This window comes from Pseudonaja textilis, chromosome 6 (assembly GCF_049901715.1).
Source record: "Pseudonaja textilis isolate UNSWEBS1 chromosome 6, rPseTex1.2, whole genome shotgun sequence".
Taxonomy (NCBI): Eukaryota; Metazoa; Chordata; class Lepidosauria; order Squamata; family Elapidae; genus Pseudonaja; species Pseudonaja textilis.
In genome coordinates, this window is record NC_141995.1 from 11,662,007 (window position 1) to 11,682,475 (window position 20,469).

The 20,469-nt window shown below is 43.8% G+C and overlaps 1 protein-coding gene across 5 annotated transcripts in view; it reads right to left on the reverse strand.

The window, feature by feature from the left end:
* Nucleotides 1–20,469, reverse strand: part of MAPK10 (mitogen-activated protein kinase 10) — a 217,490-nt gene that overhangs the window by 149,113 nt on the left and 47,908 nt on the right. For all 5 annotated transcript variants that reach the window (XM_026697825.2, XM_026697824.2, XM_087935861.1 and 2 more), the window contains exon 2: nucleotides 20,024–20,234. The gene's annotated coding sequence lies outside the window, so the exon portion shown is untranslated. The remainder of the gene's footprint in view (nucleotides 1–20,023; nucleotides 20,235–20,469) is intronic.

Below are 20,469 nucleotides of genomic sequence, written 5' to 3' on the forward strand. Positions count from 1 at the left end.
TGGCCTGTGGGCTTTGAGTTTGATACCCCTGCTCTAAAGTATAAGTAATGTATTGATATAACTCAATGTTATATATTTAATAGCAGGGTTACTGCTTTGTCACAACAATTGGTCTTCTGCTGCTCCTACTAAGTGCCCCATGATTACCATCATGGTCTCTGGGCAGGAATCAATCCAAGATGCATATGTTTAATTTTCTATTTAGCTTTCAGTATAGCATAGCTTACCATGGGATATTAAAAGGACAGCACCATAATTGTTTGGAATGATAATACATTAGGGAATAGTAGAAAATTGAATTGACAGTTCCCAGATTCAGCAGACAGGCACTGATTACAGGAGAAACATCCATGTCAGAGTTAAAAACCCACCAGAAGGATTTTTAATTATGCTCCCATCAAACCAGGAGGTGGCCTTGCCTGCTAATTTGTTTCATGTAGGAGCAATTGGCGCGGAGACCTGAACAGCTAAGTATTCAATTCTCTGGCCACAAGTGGGATCGTGTGGGAATACCACTGAAACTATAACTCTGTTGCAAATGACAGTCCAAGACCTTGGATGTGGTCTCCAGAAAGTTCAGAAAGTTAATATGTTACCTACTTTGCCTACTCCTTGTCTATTGAAAAAGTGAACCATCTGATCTAACCATCTGATCTATCCATTTACAACTCTACAGAAATGAAAGAGACTAAGCCAAGGCAAGGCTGCTTTTCAATTGTGGTTTTCACAATTGGGAGGGCAGAGCTGGCATTGTGACGATATGGCATGCGATCTTGGAGGTCTGAGATCGCTGCTGATATCTTTGCTCCTCGACGATCCTATTGGATCTAAACCGTCCGAAAGAGATGGTGAAAGTGAAGAGTGCATCCTGTCAATCCCAGGGATACCGCAAAGTCCCTGGTAGATCCAGGAGAAGCTCTTCTTGCCAGCGGCAGCCATTAAAGCTGCTGAAGTTGGGATAGCTCCGAAATGGAAGAGAACAGAAAAAGAGAGTGTGCCGGTTTGGTGAGAACTTTTTCTTTATTCTAAGATCTGAAAAGACACCCTAAGGAAAAGAAAGAATCTGTAAAAGTTTTGACAGAAGTGATTAAGCGGCGATTTTAAATAGGAATGCCAAAGTAATGTTTTTTTTCTCATTGCTGGATTTTCTATACATGATCTTATATTTTAAAACTGGACTGGTTTTTTCTTTTTCATCTATTTCTTTTCTCCTTTTTGATTTTGTAACTATTTTAGGCTAGAGACTCCCATTTAGTTATTTCTTTTTAAAAATATCTTTTTTTAATTAATTCTTATTGCATTTTGCTTGGAAAAGGAGGGGGAAAGTGAAAGCAAAGAAACTTTGTAACACTGCTAACTAGAGGCTTGGAAATATTCTATTTCTCTTGTGATCAGACAAAGCTGAGAAAGAAAGAACTGAGACTTTTTTTCAAGGACATTGCTATTCAATAAGATAGAGGGAAGAGCATGGGAGAGTATTATTGCAGGTGCTCTTCTGGATTTCTATCAACAGCTGGAATCTGGTGCTGAAGGTTATAGAAAAAGAAAAGGTGATAAGTTTCTGGAGAAGAGTGTTATAACAAGAGCCTTGGATAACTAAACAAAGTGCAGTGTGTTTTCTTGATTTTTTTTAAGCTGTGCTACCCCTCCTCAACAGTTTACTTTTTGAAATAGCTATTTGGACTTTTAGTTCTTTGGAACTTGTCTTTGCTTTTTCTTTTCTTTATGCTTGTCTTTGGAAGTTAATTTTTTATGTTTTTTTTTTATTTTAAAAGAAAAGTTTTAGTATTAATGATTCCCTTCCTTTTCTTTTTAAGGGAGTAGCCTTTTTTTCTCTTTTTGATTCTCTGGTATTTTTGTTTTTCCATCTACCTCCAATACTGGTTTTTTCTTTCTTTTTATCTTCCTGGCTTTTTTTTTTCTTATGCAGTCTTTTATATTTGAGACCTCTTAATTGAATTAAGATGTTGAAGAACCTGAAGATTTTTAATTGTTTGAAATGAGTAGGAAATTAACAGCTACCGGTTCTTCAACTTCTACTTCCTCCTCTCCACCATCTAGAGGACGATGTTTAATACAGACAAGGTTAAGGCAAGAGAAAGAACAAGGAAAAGAAAAAGAAAAAGTGACCCTGCAGATGATTATGCAAGGAATTCAAAACATTCAAACAAGATCAGAGAATATTGAAAAGAGAATAGAGAACGTCAAACAAAGAACAGGGAAAACCAATGAAAAAATCGAGAATATCCAACAAATGATGATTAAGTATGATGAGAGACTACTAAATATTGAAGAAGATAAACAAAGAGATAAGAAGATTGGAGACATTGATACCAGATTAACTGTGGTTGAACAAGATAAAAGTGGTATGCTGAGATGGGAGATGGACAGATCAGAATTTTATCTCAGATTCCAAAACATAGAGGAAGAAAAAGGACAAATCTAGCTGAGATAATGACAGAAATATTGGCTGAAGCTTTGGAAATAACGGAAGAGAAGATGATGGATGGGATAGATGAGGTTTATCGAGTCTTCACAAGATACGCAATGAGAAATAGCCTACCAAAAGAAGTTCACATCAGATTTACAAAGAAAGCCATTAAAACGCAAATATTGCAAGTGGCAAGAGAGAAAACATTGAAATATAAAGATAAGGAGATTGTGGTTTTGAAACAAGTACCCAGAAGAGTGAGAGAGATGAGAAAAGAATACCGATTCTTGACCAAATTGCTACTTTAAAAAGAGGTGAATTATAGATGGCTGATTCCAGAAGGTTTAATGTTCACATGGCAAGAACAGAGATACAGAATTGATTCAATTGAGAAAGCTGAATCATTTTATACAGAATTTTTCAGAGGGAAAGAGGAAGAGGCAGAAAAAGAAATTTCACGAATTGAATTCCAAGAGGACTGCCAAATGACGACTGAAAAAGAGGAAGGTGCAGTAGGTGGAAAGGAAGAAGCCAAAGGTCAACGTGAACCAAGATTTGACAAAAATAAATAAATAAAATAAACATAACATTTATTTTCCCTTGACGACAAGACCAGGATGGGGTTGGAGTACTAGCAAGGCTATGAAAGGGGAAAGTATGTAAGTGTTTGACTGTGTAAGCATTCTACTTGATTTCTTGACACTCTCACATACTGCAAACATTTCTGTGCCAATCAGAAAGCTCAAACTGCCCAAGGAGCTGCTGATCCAGTTCTACAGAGGAATTATTGAGTCTGTCATCTGCACCTCTATAACTATCTGGTTTGGTTCTGTAACCCAACAGGACAGTCACAGAGGGTAATTAGGACTGCAGAAAAAAACAATTACTACCAACTTGCCTTCAGTCGAGGACCTGTATACTGCACGAGTCAAAAAGAGGGCTGTGAAAATATTTACAGACCCCCTGCATCCAGGACATAAACTGTTTCAACTCCTTCCCTCAAAGGGATGCTATGGAGCATTGCACACCAGAACAACTAGACACAAGAACAGTTTTTTCCCAAAAGCCATCACTCTGCTAAACAACTAATTCCCTCAACATTGTCAAACTATTTACTAAGTCTGCATTACTATTACTATTACTATTAATCCTCCCATCCATCCTTTTACCCATCTCCTCCCACATGACTGTATGACTGTAATGTTGTTGCTGGTATCCTAATGATTTTTATTCACTGTTTCCTAGTATTTGATTGCTTATTATACCCTATGACTACTATTAACTGTTGTATCTTATGATTCTTGACTCTTGATGAATGTATCTTTTCTTTTTATGTACACTGAGAGCATTTGGACCAAGACAAATTCCTTGTGTGCCCAATCACACTTGGCCAATAAAGAATTCTATCTATCTATCCTATCTACCTGTGTATCATATTAGAATAGCTAGACCAATTGTCTGATTCAGTAGTGAATATCTTCCTGTTGGTGTAACAGATTCTTTATTTAAGAATCTTTCAAGAAAACAGTGCCTGTGAACATGGGGAGGACTCACATAGACCCTTTTTTCCCATTAATTGTCTTCAGTTAGCCCCCTTCGGTATCCTGTATTATAAACACAACTAAAATAATAATGACATACTTCTGGTGCTGTGGTGGAAGCTACATGGGAAGCTATTTTCTAAAAAGATAGGGCATTTTTCCACCTGGTTATGTACTGTCTAAATTAATTTATCAAACTCCGATGTCCTTCAGAAATATTGAAAATCCTTCACGTCAAGAAGTATCAATTTAAGAGCAGTTTGGCCGTAGTGAATTTCAAAATCCTGTCAGGATCTGAGACAAGGAGATGCTAAAGAGTGGGTCTGGGACCTTAAAGGAGATGCTTTGCTATTGATCTGGCCCTGCCTTAGTATTGTGTGAGAAGTTACCTTTCAAAATTGTGCAGGGCTTTGATGGAACAGTAAAAGGACAGCATGAGAAATGCAGAGGCCAAAATCGCTTAAAAAGAAAAGCTTAAAAAATATCTCTCACGTTGAACTTGGCTCCTGAAGACTACATCAAACAGGTATGTGTAGTTTTCTTGGCTACAACAGAGAAATGCCAAGTGCTCCAGCCCTATTAGCTTTTTTTTTTTTTTTGCAGAGTCATGAAGACCTCATTTTTCTCCCATACATTGAGCCAGAAGATAATAGAGCTAATAAAAGTGAATGCTTGATATGTCCAGCCTTGGCTAGCTATGTAATTGTGTTTCCATAAATTGGTGTTGTGTTTTATGCTTGATTTTGACAGTTTTATTTTTGTTAATGCACACTCCCAGAATTGTAAATCATGTGTAGGAAGTTAGCACCCACCCCTCTCCTAGAAAAATGAAACATCCTAGGAAATATTAAAAAGGCAGAATATTTCCCCTAAAAGAAAAGTAGAAACTCAGAGAGACAGAAGGTCACCCCACCTTTGTTAATGGGAGGTCCATTAAGGCCTGGGTCAGAGTATTCTACATAACAAAGGCCTCTACCCATCTCACCACCTGGCCTGGGAAGATTGCATCAGCCAGCACTCAGGTAAAACCATATGGTCCAGACAAAGTCTGCAAAGTTAGCTAAGACCCTCACCCCCTGGGAGTCTGACAGCCAATGGGATACATTTCTTACACAGGAACAGGAAACAGTAAGGTGGGGACCAACAGAGAGTATATATCTAAGGGTATCTCAGCATCTTGGCCCTTTTTTTCCTTCACCCAACATATTGAAGCATGTGATCATCCTTTTCACTTTGGAGCTCCAAGTCATGTGGTCCTGTCCACCATTAAACCATCTTTCCAAGGAGTCACCATGTTTCCAGTGTCTTTCTTCCCCACTTGGAAATGAACCCAGAAAGATATTTCTTCCAATACATGATTTACTGCATTATAAATAGGGCATAACTCCACAACGCTAGGAGAAAAGCTACTGTGTTGTATACAAATAGGGAACAAACCCCACACTCACTAGCACTGATGATGTTACCTCTTCAGGTAATGAAACATCTGCAAGCAAACAATCAAACTCAGAGAACACCAAGGACACCACGACATTATAAATTCCATTTATACATCCATCAATCCGTTAATCATTATTTTCTTCTGGGATTTTTTAAAAATTAAGTCTGGCTTTCGTCCTGGGAGTTCCTGAGGTTTGGAGCTGAAGATCTTTCATAAGTCTGGTTTTCTTTAGGTCCACCATGGTGTTGACTGTCTTCTAAGAAAACAAGCAGCTTATTTTGCTCAATTTTCTTTGAATCTGTGAATCTGGATAATGTCTCACAGTAACCTAATCAGAATCCCAGTGTAAGGGAAAGTGCACTGATTGTGGCTTAATAGATAAATGGATGAGAAAAGATAATGGGGCCGTACTTACAATTTCCTACTGAAATGCCTACATGGAGTCCTAACAATGTATATTCGAGTGGAACAACAGACAAATTGACTGATTCCTGTATGTGATTGCTAACAACAAATTGATGGCACATAATCGATGTTAAAAAAACAAACCATGGAATAAACAGATTGCAACAGCTTTGCAATGAAGCAAATAAATACTTTTAATATCGCATTTATTTTATATCCTTTTTGCAGGATGATGATCATTATTATTGCTGTCTTTTCAATCACCCCTTCACACAATTAATGTTAAAGTTTACTCAACTGGCAATAAACCAGGGCACCCAAACACCAGATGTTTGATATATAGATGTGGTTAGGCAGTGTAATCTCAGTTCTATGTGAATTTTGCTAACTCATATAGCTAAGACTTTAATTCTTCTCAAATTTGACACCCACAATTGAGTTTTTCACTTCTTCCACACAGATACATGCAATGCGGGGAACCTCTAATACTCAAATATCAATTATTAATACTTTTAGTTTATATCCTGCATCCCAGACCACCTTCTACCTAGGTACTACTTAACCTGCTTAACCTTAGCAAAGTTACCAGATCAGAGGTATCTGTCAGATTTTTAAAAATGGATAAAAAATGGATGGACCTTTGAGCATTTAACTGTAGGTATCATCTTGGCTTTAATTTATTTTTTAGCATGCTCTGCAGACAGCCCAGTACAAAATGGATTTTTCAGCTTAGAGTAAAGGCACATAAGGGACAACATACTGGATAGCAGACTAAATCCATCTATAACACACCCTTCTACATTATGTTGAGATGTACAGAATTTCAGCATGGTGTATTTCTTCAGCAACCTCAGGAAAAGACATGGCGGCTCTGTTACATTTCTGTTTAAACGTTGGGCAACTAATTCTTCTTTAGTCTTCTTACTTGGCAGGGATTAAGTTGACACGAGCAAGATGGATCTCATATGGTACCCAGGACATGTCAGTGGGCCACATCTTTCAACCATAATTGCAAAAACATATCTGAATATTTATTATGCATGTGAAATTCCTCTCATTTCTACATTTAGAAAACAAATAATTGAATTCACAGGTCCAAGTATGTGTATCTGTTCCCCTTCCTCGCATATGCCTCAGATGCTTGAATAGAATATAGAATAGAATAGAATAGAATAGAATAGAATAGAATAGAATAGAATAGAATAGAATAGAATAGAATAGAATAGAATAGAATAACAGAGTTGGAAGGGACCTTGAAGGTCTTCTAATCCAACCCCCTGTTTAGGCAGGAAGCCCTACACCACTTCAGAGAAATGGTTGTCCAACATCTTTTTTGAAAACTTCCAGTGTTGGAGCACTCACAACTTCTAGAGGCAAGTTGTTCCCTGATCAATTGTTTTAACAGTCAAGAAATTTCTCATTAGTTCTAGGTTGCTTCTCTCCTGGATTAGTTTCCACCCATTGTTTCTTGTCCTGCCTTCAGGTGCTTTGGAGAATAGCTTGACTTCCTCTTCTTTGTGGCAACCCCTGAGATATTGGAACACTGCTATCCTGTCTCCCCTAGTCCTTCTTTTCATTAAACTTGCACTGGTGGTTGGTAGTTACACACAAAACTGGGCAAGATGTTCATTGATTTGCAAAGACAGCCCTATGATCTTTGCCATGGGCAACGTTTTAAGTCTGCACGTTGACTGCAGGGAATTGTTTTCTTAAATTCTTCCTGCATCAACTTGGGGTGGGGGGTGGGGGTGGTTCAAGCTGCCCCAGGAGTTATTGATACAGTTTTTACAGAGGAATTACTGAGACTGTCATTTGTAACTTCCATTACTGTCTGGTTTGATACAGCAACCAAACAGGACCTGTCCAAACTCCAATGGATACTTAAGACTGCAGAAAGAACAATTGCAACCAGTGTGCCTTCCATGGAGACCTGTATATAGCGCAAGTCAGAAGAAGGGCTGAGAAAATGTTTACAGACCTCTCACATCCTGGACATAAATCGTTTCAATTCCTCCCCTTGGGATGGCACTACAGGACATTGCAGGCCAAAACAACCAGACACAGAGGCAGTTTTTTCCCTTGTGCCATTACTCTGCTAAATACCTAATTTTCTCCTAATGTCTATTCATTCATGTAGCCTGACTGTAAGCATTATTATTTATCCCTCTTGTTATCTTAGAATAACAGAGTTGGAAGGGCCCTTGGAGGTCTTCTAGTCCAACCCCCTGCTTAGGCAGGAAACCCTATACCATTTCAGATAAATGGTTATCCAAACTCTTCTTAAAAACTGTTGCAGTGTTCACAATCTCTGGAGGCAAGTTGTTCCACTGATTAATCTGTCACTGTCAAGAAATGTTCTCCTTATTTCTAGGTTGCTTCTCTCCCTGATTAGTTTCCACCCATTGCTTCTTGTCCTGCCCTCAGGTGCTTTACTCCCTGAGCAATCTTCTTTATTCCCCTTTTATTGGTAGCATTATGATGATTATATTCTGTTGCTTTGCATGTATGCTGAGAGCTTCTGCACCAGAGACAAATTCCTTGTGTGTCTAATCCCACCTGGCCAAATAAAACATTCTGTTCTCTTAAACAGCACCAGCATCTGTTGATGTGGAAGCAGGCACCATTTCAATTTATTCACAGCTCTATAGTCAGGCAAGAACCTTTTCACAAGCAATGCCTAAATATCTCTTACCTTGCCTCCACAGCCTGTCAGAGATGGCGAGGGGAGATGCATCCTCTACAAGCTATTTTTAGCAGACAACAGCCTGCCCTTACAATTTGTTCAGCACATAACTGCCTGCAAATGATTTCTGAATAACTATCAGTAAGGATACAACTTTTCACAGTTGTTAATAACAGCTTATGGAAGATCTTACATTCAATGCTTTAAATATTCTAAAAGGATAAAATACACTGTGGCTGCTATTTAACTGGATGAAATGATTCTATAGTTGGGACTTTTGAACATAAAATTTAATTAATAGGCTATTGTTTTATTATTGTTATTTATTACATTTATATGCCTATCATTATCAGAAGAGCCAAGGAGCCTTTTCTCCCATATGGTTGAATGACTATCATCCTTAGGATGAAAGAAATGGAATATTATTCTCAAAAAGGAAGATTTTAAAACTATGACATGGAATGGAATGGAACCAGAACGTTCACTGAGATCTACATAGTCATCATTCTGCAAAAATTATCAAGGCGGAATCAATTGTTAAGAAAAGTAGACACTCCAATAATATATGAACCGTGCTAAGACACATCCCTCCATTAGAAAATGAAAGAATTTTTATCTGAGTTGCACTGAAGGGCCCAGACACAAAATCGTTCTCTTTAAAAATCTGCTTATTCCTCTTTCAAGATGAAATACAAGTGCAATGTTTCCAATTTTTTTTCCAGAAGAAGGGCTTTGGAAAATGCAAATGAAGGAATGATACATCTGTCTCTGATTCATTAAAGCACCTATCTCTCATCAGAAGCACTCTGCAGCTGCAGCAGGCAGACATGCAATGCTATGAAAAGATATAGCTGCTTTAATGAGCCATAGACAGGTGCTGTATTCAAACTGCTGTACATTCTAAACCAAATCTTCCAAATCAGATCAGAAGTATTACAGAGAATCTTCTGCTCACATTTTTCTTCATTTCACATTTTTTCTCTACTTTACATTGACTATAACAACCGCAGAATATTTCTAGCAAAAAAGAATGGCATGAGAATTCATTTATTTGAACAATTTATATGGCTTGCCCATTTTACATCACAACTCTTTATGCTCGTATTAGGAACGCATCTTCTAATGTATGCATTTGATATAAATTTTGCCTAAAATATACATCCCTGCAACTCCGCCCCCCCTAAAATTAATGCATTTTCTTCACACTTTTCCCCGAGATACTCATTTGGAACAGAAAATTGTTTAGAGAACTGGAAATATTAGCGGGTTTACCTTGCATATGAATTAGGAGAGGTGAAATTGAGTAAGTGTGCATTATAATGTGAATAAAATGTATTTCTCCCCTATGTCTAATGCAACGGTGCGATTCAACAGAATGAAAAACTGCTGGTGACCTTCTACCACTGCACCATAGAGAGTATCTTAACTTACTGCACCTCTGAATGGCTTGCCAATTGCACAGGGGCAGAAAGGACAGCACTCCAGAGGGTTAACTTCATTGCCCAGAGGATCACTGGTTGCCCTCTCCCCACTTTGGAAGAGCTTTATAGCTCCCGTTGCCTTAAGAAAGTTCAAAACATTCTCAAAGATCCATTTTATTATGTCCTGAGGACTCAAGGAGTTCTCACTCAGGTCCACTCACTTTGTGTGGGCGTTATTCCCCCATTCCCATTGGTTGGTTCTCCCCAGCAGCCAGCTATAAAAGCAGGCTGCGGGGTCCAACTGGCTGCTGATTGCTGCGAGCCAGTTCCAGGCTTGGCAAGCACGGTCAGCCCTTTATTTGTAAAATAAAGTACTGTTGCACTCATGCTCTGGTTCAGCCTCTCATTGCTCAAACTTAACACTGGCGACGAGGATGGGATGGCTACAGAAGCACCTTGCAACCGCTGAGTCACTAGCCACCGATCTACAGCCCAGAGAGAGCGATCGGCTGGCGACAAGAAACGCTGATCCGCAGCCAGAGAGAGCGGTCAGCTAGCGAAACGAGCGATCAAAAGAGCAAACGCAGATCCGCAGCCAGAGAAAGCGGTCTGAGTCAAATAGTTAGAAGCGTCTGTAGCCGCTTGTTAGCCCCGCTACGGGAAAGTGAAGCGCTGCGAGCCGCAGCCGCTCTGCATTTGGCGCGAAATTCAAACGGGTGTCATTTGAATTTCGAGCCACTAGAATCACAGCACAGCGCTGTAGAGAGTCACTAATGCCCACTCTTTTGGCGCGAATCAAGACACCTCCAACGGCTAGCAGCCAACGTGGTAACCCAGAGAGAGAGAAAGAGAGGGTAGCAAAAAAACCTCTCCAGAGCTGATATCACTAGTAACTCACGGCGTTCGTAGTCCCAGAGAGATTTTCATGCAGGTAGCCCAGCCGTTCCAGCACCATGAGTTCCAATCCAGTATTCCCGGCGTTTAAACCAGACGAAGAGAAGTGGGAATCGTATAAGAACCGTTTCAATCATTACATCGATGCGGTCGGCCTGTCGGATGCGGGAGAGCATCGGAAAAAATCCTATTTCCTAATCTACTGCGGAGCCACCGTTCTGATACCGCTGCAGCACTCGTGGCGCCGAGAGAATTGAAAAACGTTCCGTGGTCCGAGTTGCTTGAGATCCTCACAAACCACTACGCTCCCAGGCCTTCACAAATCGCCAGGAGGTTCACGTTCGAATGAGGAAGCAATCAAGTAAGGAGACCATCAACCAATATATGGCCGCCTCAGAACAGCAGCCCTGCACTGCGGGTTTGGAACATACCTGGAGGACATGTTCCTCGATCAATTAGTTTGTGGGGTCAAGGATCTCAACCTACAGAGCGACTGCTAGCTAAAAAGACCTCAACCTCGCGCAAGCGGTAGAGGAGGCCCTAGCAGCCGAGCTAGCAACGAACTCAGCCACCGAAATTCAGGGCCCAAGCGCCAAGCTAGCAGCGTTCCCAGTCCATTCCGAAGAGGTGGAAGCGGAGGAAGGCCACAACGATGAGAACGATGTCCATCGCCTCACCAATGACAGACGGTCGCAGGTAGGGGCCAAACAAGAATACACCGGTCCACCCAAGCACATCACCCTGTGCCTAGCCTGTGGGGGATCACATCAAAGGGCCACCTGCAAGTTTAAAGGAGCCGTTTGCAACAACTGCCATAAGAGGGGCACATTGCGAGAGTCTGCCAAGCCCCAAAGCGCTGCACAAAGACCCCGTCCTCGCTTTCGGGACCACAGAGGCAAGTATTAAACTGTCGCACACACCGCCTTGCCAGGCGTACTTGCCACTCTGTTAGTAAAATTTCTCTCTCCGTTTCCCTAGAAGGTAAACCGTGCCACATGGAGGTTGACACAGGGTCAGCGCTCTCAATAATCTCGTGGAACACCCTCAAGAGACTCCACCCCAGCCTATCTACTACCCGGCTTCAGAGATGCCAGTTCGGTCTGAAGGACTACCAGGGAAGGCCATTCCCGTGATCGGCAGAGGCAAGTTCTTTGTCAGTTTTAGAGCTTTTAAAGGCCACCTACCTCTAGTGGTAGTTAACGGCAATCTACCCATCTTATTGGGGCTCGATTGGTTTCCCCACCTCGGCCTAGGGTTAACAGGAGTCCATGCTGTCTCAACCTCAGACACTGACTCCTTATTCGCTGACTACGCAGATGTGTTCAGCGAGGAGCTGGGGTGTTATAATGGAACCCCATCTCGTTCACCGTTGACCCCCAGGCAGTCCCAATCAGATTAAAACCACGTAGAGTTCCATTTGCTATTCGACCAAAACTAGACGCTGAATTGGATAAACTACTAAAACAAGGGGTCATTGAGCCAACAGATTTCGCCAAGTGGGAGACGCCCATTGTCACACCCTCAAAAAGATGGTAGCCTGAGAATTTGCTCGGACTACAAGACAACAATCAATAAATATTTACAAGTTAGCGCCTACCCGTGCCGTCATTCAGCACTTATTGCACACATTCGAACCGGGCAGTATTTTTGCTAAATTGGACATGTCTCAAGCATATCAACAGTTCCCTGTCGATAACCAAACAGCGGAACTTCAGACCATCGTCACTCACAGGGGTGCCTTCCGATGCAAGCGTCTCCAATTTGGCGTAAGTGTTGCCCGGGTATTTTTCAATCCCTCATGGAGCGGATTTTACAGGGCCTCCTGGTGTAGTACCCTACTTCGACGACATCTTGGTCTCGGCCAGGGACAGACCCCAACTCTTCCAGAGAGTGCGAGCAGTGTTAGAGAGAGGTTCAGACAGCATGGCCTCAAGTTAAAAAAAGAAAAATGCGCCATTGCCACTAGACAGGTGGACTTTCTGGGTTATAAAATTGACGCCTCTGGCATTCACCCCCTGGGTCCAAGGTCAGGGCGATCCACGAAGCTCCACACCGACCTCCAAAAACGGAGCTACAAGCTTTCTTGGGGCTCCTAAACTTTATGCATCCTTTTTGCCCCATAAAGCCTCAGTAGCCGAACCACTACACAGATTACTAGACAAAAGTCACCGTGGCACTGGGGGCTCAAAGAAGACCAGGCGTTTAACGCCGTCAAATCACTACTTACGTCCAGAGGCAGTGCTCATCCAATTCGACCCCAACCTTCCTTTAGTACTGGCAGCAGACGCATCCCCTTTTGGAATTGGGGCGGGTCCTTGTCACCAACTCGCCAATGGCGCTGAGGCCCCCATCGCCTTTTTTCTCCAGGACGCTCTCGGCCACGGAGCGAAATTACAGCCAAATAGACAAGGAAGCCCTAGCAGCTGTTGCAGCCGTGAAAAAGTTTCACGAATTCCTTTTGGCCACTTCTTGAACTGGTCACCGACCATAAGCCCCTCCTGGGCCTACTGGCCGGCGACAAACAGACACCTCAAGTCCTCTCCCCTCGGATGACAAGGTGGACACTTTTCCTAGCGGCCTACTCATACAAACTTAGCACCGCCGGGCAAAACTCTATCCCACGCTGACGGCGCTCAGTCGCTGCCCCTTACCGCTCCGGCTGAAGACCCAGCTCCTGTCAATGCCATTTTGAAATCACCCAGTTGGACCTGCCCATCACCGCCCTTGACATCGCCGCCAAAACCAAGGCAGACCAAAGCGCTCGCCCAGGTGCTCGACTGGGTGAGGAGGGGTGTGCCGGGAGGCAATATTGATAACAAATTCGCACCCTTTAAGACTCGCATGCAGGAGCTGTCCAGTTTGCAGGGTTGTCTTCTGTGGGGCACTCGAGTGGTCATTCCGACCTCGCTGCGTGCCCGAGTCCTGGAAGCGTTGCACGAGGGACACCCCGGCATTGTGAGAATGAAGGCGTTGGCACGCAGCTCGATGTGGTGGCCGGGTCTAGACGAGGACATTGTCAATTGGGTAAGTTCCTGCAGCATTTGCCAGGAATCCCGTCCTGCTCCCCCATCGCCACCCCTACCAGATGGGAGCGCCAGCGCCCTTGGTCTAGAATCCATATCGATCTGGCGGCCCGTGCATGGAAAGATGTTCCTAGTGGTCGTGGAGCGCTTATTCCAAGTGGATAGACGTGGCGCAGCTATCCACGACCACCACACTAGCAATCACCAACGTGTTAATGCGCCTGTTCGTTACACATGGACTACCCGACTCCTTGGTCTCCGATAATGGCCCACAGTTCGCATCAGTAGAATTCAGCCGTTTTGCAGCCAACCTAGGCATTCGCCACATTTTCACAGCCCCATTTCACCCTGCGAGTAATGGGTTGGCTGAAAGGGCCGTCAGGACCACCAAAGAGGCTCTCGCTAGGTTTGGCAGAGATGACTGGCACCACAAACTCTCACGGTTCCTGATGAGCCAGCACTCAACCCCTGTGCAGTCACCAATAAGTCCCCAGCGGAACTTCTGATGGGCCGGCGCCTGAGGACTGTATTAGATAGACTGCACCCACAATACTGCCCTGACTCTCCCCTCGCTTCCACTTCGGGGTTAGACATTTTATGTTACAGGAGCCGATATTCGCAAGGAATTTCGCTGGGACCCACTTTGGATTCCGGGCGAGGTCATCGCCGTCACCGGGCCGAGATCGTATAGAGTCAGGCTGGAGGATGGTCGTGTCTGGAGGAGACACATAGACCAACTCAGAAGGCGCCTCAGCAACCTCGCAAACAAGAATCCAGAGTCTCCAGTCGAAGGGAACCGTCTCATCCGCCACCCAGCCACACCGCACCCAGTGACCAGTCTGCACCAGCGGTCGTTCCGGTCAGCCCAAACTCGGACAACAGTGCCCAGAGAGTTGACCAACCGGATCCAACCCACGAGAGCTTGACCCCAGAAACCAACCCGGTGGTTTCCGAGGATGCCAGTCCAGAGAGAGTGTTGGCGACACTATGCCAGCTCAACCGTCACAGACTGATACCGAACAGTCAGACAATGTTCCCGAGTTGCGCCGCTCCGGAGCCAACACAAACCCCCATCTACCTCAAGGACTATGCGTGTTCGCATCTGGGGGAAGGGGTGTTATGTCCTGAGGACTCAAGGAGTTCTCACTCAGGTCCACTCACTTTGTGTGGGCGTTATTCCCCCATTCCCATTGGTTGGTTCTCCCCAGCAGCCAGCTATAAAAGCAGGCTGCGGGGTCCAACTGGCTGCTGATTGCTGCGAGCCAGTTCCAGGCTTGGCAAGCACGGTCAGCCCTTTATTTGTAAAATAAAGTACTGTTGCACTCATGCTCTGGTTCAGCCTCTCATTGCTCAAACTTAACACATTTCATCCTGGGAACCCTTTTTTCTAACTATTACCATCTGGCAAACGGTATAGGATAATAAAAACAAGGGCAAATAGGCTGAAAAACAGCTTCTACCCCACGGCAGCAGCTCTTTTGAATTCTGCTGTATAGTGTAGTGTTGGTGCGGTGTTGTGGGTTTTCGGTTCAATGTGTGGAGTGTGAAAAATGTGTGTTTGTGTTTATTTTCATGGTCATGATGTGCACCAAAGATGGTGTTTGATTTCGTTGTACAAGGTGCAATGACAATAAAGTGAACTAAACTAAACCAGTGTAACAACCAGTTTGATGAGATAATCAAAGATTTATCATCCAGAGAAAAGCAACAGCTGGACATACTCATAGAGGGAAATTTACACCAAATTCTATAAGCCCTTACAGGTAATCCTTGATTTAGAACAGTTCGCTTAGTTGACCGTTCCAAGTTACAACCTCACTGAAAAAGTTGCCTTGTGATCATTTTTCACCTTTATGACCATAGCAGCATCCTCATGACCACATGATCAAAATTCAGACGCTTGGCAACCGCCTCATATTTATGACGGTTACAGTGTCCCGGGTCACAAGATCCCCTTTTGTGACCTTCTGACGAGCAAAGTCAACGGGGAGAAGTCAGATTCACATAACAACCATGTTGCTACCTTAACAACTGCAATGACTCATTTAACAACTTTGGCAAGAAAGGTCATAAAAATGTGCCCAAACTCACTTGAACAACTGTCTCACTTGGCAACATAAATTCTGGGCTGAGTTGTGATGGTAAGTTAATGGACTACCTGTACTGAACAGGAAATAGGTATTGCGCAACCCACATGCTCTTTATTAATCCAGCATTATCAAATGCTACATCACCAGGCTGAAAACACTAAAGCTACAAGTAGAAGTAACAAAAACGAAGCAAAGGACAATCAGTGACTGCACCTAGCTTAAAATGGGGAGGAAGAGATAGAAAGCAGGGCTGGTCTGCTGGGGGTTCGCAGGGGTTCGGGAGAGCCCCTAGCTAAGATTCTGTGCAGTTTAGAGAACCCCCAAATCCTACTCCTGGCTGGCCCCACCCACCCCATCCCACATCTCCCAGGAGTCCCCACGCGGCCTGTATTGGATGCAGTAAGTGCAGGGTGTGCATGGGGGCAAAAAAAGGGGCCTCCCAGAAGTTCAAGAAGGCCGGAAATGAGCCCATTTCTGGCTTCCAGAGAGCCTCCGGAGCCCGGGGAGGGCCAAAACGCCTCCCCCACCATGGTGCAGGAGGCCAACTAGGCCACTCCCACCATGGCCACGCCCAGCCAGCAACCAGGCTGTCAACTAAAAAGATACTCCTTTGGTCTTTTTAGCTGCCAGAAAAAGGGAGTGGGGGAAAACAAGGCATTCTTGAAATACCTAGATAACTAACTCAGCAGCCCAAAGTTGTTGGAGCAGAAGCAGGTTATTGGAGAGCATGATGGATGACTCTTGGAGACGGATGTCTCCTATTGGAGAAGTCACACCCAGGGGGTGGGGGAAAGACCAGGGTCAAGGGGGAAATGTATGATGTGATTTAGTACCGGCTGCACCCAGCCACACACCAACATGGCAATTTCTAATAAACCAATTTACTTTTTCTGAGATGCGGCTAGAGACTTTTGCTTTGAATGAGGGGGATTTGTTGGAGCCCTGACACAGGCAGAGAACCCTTTGCTAAAAACTTTGAAGCCCACCCTTTGGATAGAAAGGTTGAAGTTTGGCATCTCTAGCCATAAATAGCCATGCTAAGTTTGCTAAAGAATGTGTCCAAGAAAGTGCAAATAAATACAGAACAAAAACCACTTACTTCCTTTGAATCCAGTTGTTTAAGTAAAAGAGTTCAGGGGAGGGGATGAAATCAGATTGACTCTCAAATCCTGAGAACCCACAGAAAACTCTTGGAATCTTAAGCAACCATCTGCAACATTAGGGATTCTTCATACAGTAAAAAGCTACTCCCCAGGATGCAAGTCTTTTGCACAGAATCACTTGTGCAAAGAAAAAAGAGGAAGAGCCAGTTCCCAGCATGAATATTATTATCTGCCAAGACAGAAAACTGCTGCTGATGCAAATGGTTAAAAGAAATGAAAGGTTTTGAAAGAACAGGCTTTCCAATGTCAACTGCAATCAGCATTTCTAACAGCATTCCAACTCAAAGGATAATTGCATCTCCTTTCAGCCAAGGTTTTCACCGTGGTTCCAAATGCAGGATCAACCATGAAACAGGACAAAGCAAGCCCAGGAATTGTCAGTAGAAAACGTTTAAGGGGATTTTGGAAGAATAGAGAACCATCTCTAGCTCACCTTGGTTGATTTTTTTTTTTTAAAAAGGAAAGGCAAGTGGAGTAAGACCCATTAAGTGAGATACCACCAAAAAATCACAAAAGGAGTAGGATTGTTCTACAAGGGTGTCAAAATCAAACTCTGCAGGCCGTTATCTGGCCCATGGGTTGCTTAGATCTGGACCATGGAGCTGCCCTGGAAACAGCGAAGGAACAGCCCACGGTGCCTCTGCCAGAGAAAACAGAGGTCAAAAGGCCCTCCCAAACCCTGTTTTCACTGGCAGAGGGTTGCAAGAGGCCGTCACAGCTGAAAATGGAGCTCGCAAGACCATGCATGGCCCTCCCGAGCTCTGTTTTCACTCACAGAGGGTTGCAGGAGACCGTTGTAGCCGAAAAGGGAGATTGGGAGCCCGTTTTCACTGGCAGAGTGCTCGGGCCACCACAGGCACCCCCAACATGAGTGACGTCAAGCTGGCCATGCCTACCCTGGCCATGCCCCCCCCCAGGTCAAACACAACGCTGATGTGGCCCTCAATGAAATGCAAGTTTGATATCCCTGTTCTACATCATTCTACGAGAATTCCAAAGATGTTAGTTTTTGGCTTGCTTGGGAACCTCATTGAATGGAATTATTTGCACCCATTAAATCTAACCTGGCCTCCCCCACCCCTTGAGGTACAACTGATTCCTCAGGGTTCAGATTATTGCTGCTCTAATTACTGGTGGAAATAGTTCCGGTCTTGGTTCTTGAAAGCAGAAAGATGAGCTGATACCCACATAGAAAGGCTACAAGTAGTTCTCAACAATTCGTTTAGTGACCATAGTTACAACGGCACTGAAAAAAGTGACTCGTGACCAGTTTTCACATTTACAACCATGGCAGCATCCCCAAGGTCAGGTGATCAAAAATTGGGTCCTTGGCAACTGGCATATATTTATGTTGTGTCATCACCTTTTCTAACCTTCCCAGCCAGCTTCTGAAAAGCAAAGTAAATGGGGGAAAGCCAGATTCACTTAACAACTGCAATGATTCACTTAGTGTGGCAAGAATGAGGCAAAACTCACTTAACAACTGCCTTGCTTAACAACAGAAATTTGGGGCTCAACTGTAGTTGTTGAGGACTACGTGCGCATGTGTTAGGTAATGCCACCAATTCACCTATCCAGTGGTGTGTTTCAAAATTGTCTACTACCAGTTTGGCGAGCATGGCTTGGTGGGAGCACTTTGCACTCATCCACGTACTTTGTGTGCGTGTGCACACCAAACACACACTTTGCGCAGACACCCAGGCATTCCAACTCACCCCAACAGCAGAAGGGCAGAGAGAACTAGTTTGGTCTCCGCTGCTCATCAGCGCTACCAGCTCGGCAGAACCAGGCAGAACCAGTGGAATACCACTACTGCAGACTGCACCTATCTCAATTTTATCTAAATTGAACTGTGATGGCTGTAACACAGAATTGCTTTTTCCCTCCATTTCTGTCTGGAAAAACCAAGGACTGATTTAAAGACTTTCTTATGTGTGTTCTGTTATCAAGCTGCACTTTTCTCAATCTTTTTCTCCCTGTTCCCCTAGTTTTGGATACTACAGCATCGGACCACCAAGAAGCTTGCCGAAAAAGTTCACGGGTTGATGTTCCACCTCATCCCATCTTGTGGGATCTCCTGAGATGGATAGAATCTTTTGCACTGCCATGCATGAAAAATTTGGTGGAAGAGGCTATGTTGAAAGCTCACATTAGCAGCCAGCTTAAAATATGCAGGAGCTGACAGACAAGTGAAAACAGAGGAGACTAACTCCCTAGCAACTTAAGATGCTTAAATTTGGCAGCAATATGGCTGAATGATTCTACTTTTTCAAAATAATGGCTGGGAACGGAAGATAGCAATAGCACTTAGACTAATATACTGTGTCACAGTATTTTACAGCCCACTCTAAGTGGTTTACAGAGTCTGCATATGGCCCCCAACAATCTGAGTCCTCATTTTACCCATCTCGGAAGGATGGAAGACTGAGTCAAACTACAGCCTGATGGGATTTGAACTGCCAAATTGCAGGCAGCTGATAGTCAGCAGAAGTGGCCTGCAATACAGCACTCTAACCACTGCGCTACCGAGGCTTCTGGGAGGACTTGCAGGATTTTTGTAGAATGAATTCAAAAGGCCTCTCATCTCTCACTTCCCTTTCACCCAAAACCCAAAATATGGCCAGTATTACCCTTTTTAGTGATCATTCATCATTCAATAGCTTGCTGTGACCACTGGAAGTTAATGAACCCCCAACCCTTATTCGGCTTCCTTCCTGTAGAGCAGAGGTATGGAATGATGGCCCTTTTATGACTTGTGGACTTCAACTCCCAGAATTCCTGAGTCATGCTGGCTCAAGTATTCTGGGAGTTGTAGTCCGCCAGTCAGGAAAGGGCCATCGTTCCATACCCTTGCCGTAGGGGAAGCTGAATGAGCCAAACAACAAAGCAAAGGAGTATTTAGACACAAGTCACACTAAGAACATGGCATACCTCTGTGTCTAAAAGCAGGAAAAGGAGATCAGGACCTCTAAAATGTTGGCGCTGGGCCACCTATGGATGGGAAGACTTGAAGCTCTGCAGTTAAATGCCAACTCCTCCTGCTGCTCTCCCTCCTTAGGTTTTCTTGTTTGTAGAATCTCCGCTTCATCTGGAGCTCAGAGGAAAGGCAGTACAGGGAGACTTTTGATCCCCAGTTTCACGCCTGAGGAAACAAGAAAGGTTGGTTTGAGCTCTTTCTCCTGACGTATGAAGGCATAGGAGCAACTAACTAAAAAACTGAAGCCAATATTGTTGATGGATAATTGTCAAACTCAAAGCCCATGGTCCGGATCTGGACCACAAGGTGCTTAAATCTGGCCCATGGGGCCATCCTGGAAACAAGAAAAGGAATAACCCACAGTGCCTCCACCAGCAAAAACAGAGCTCAGGGGAGCGAA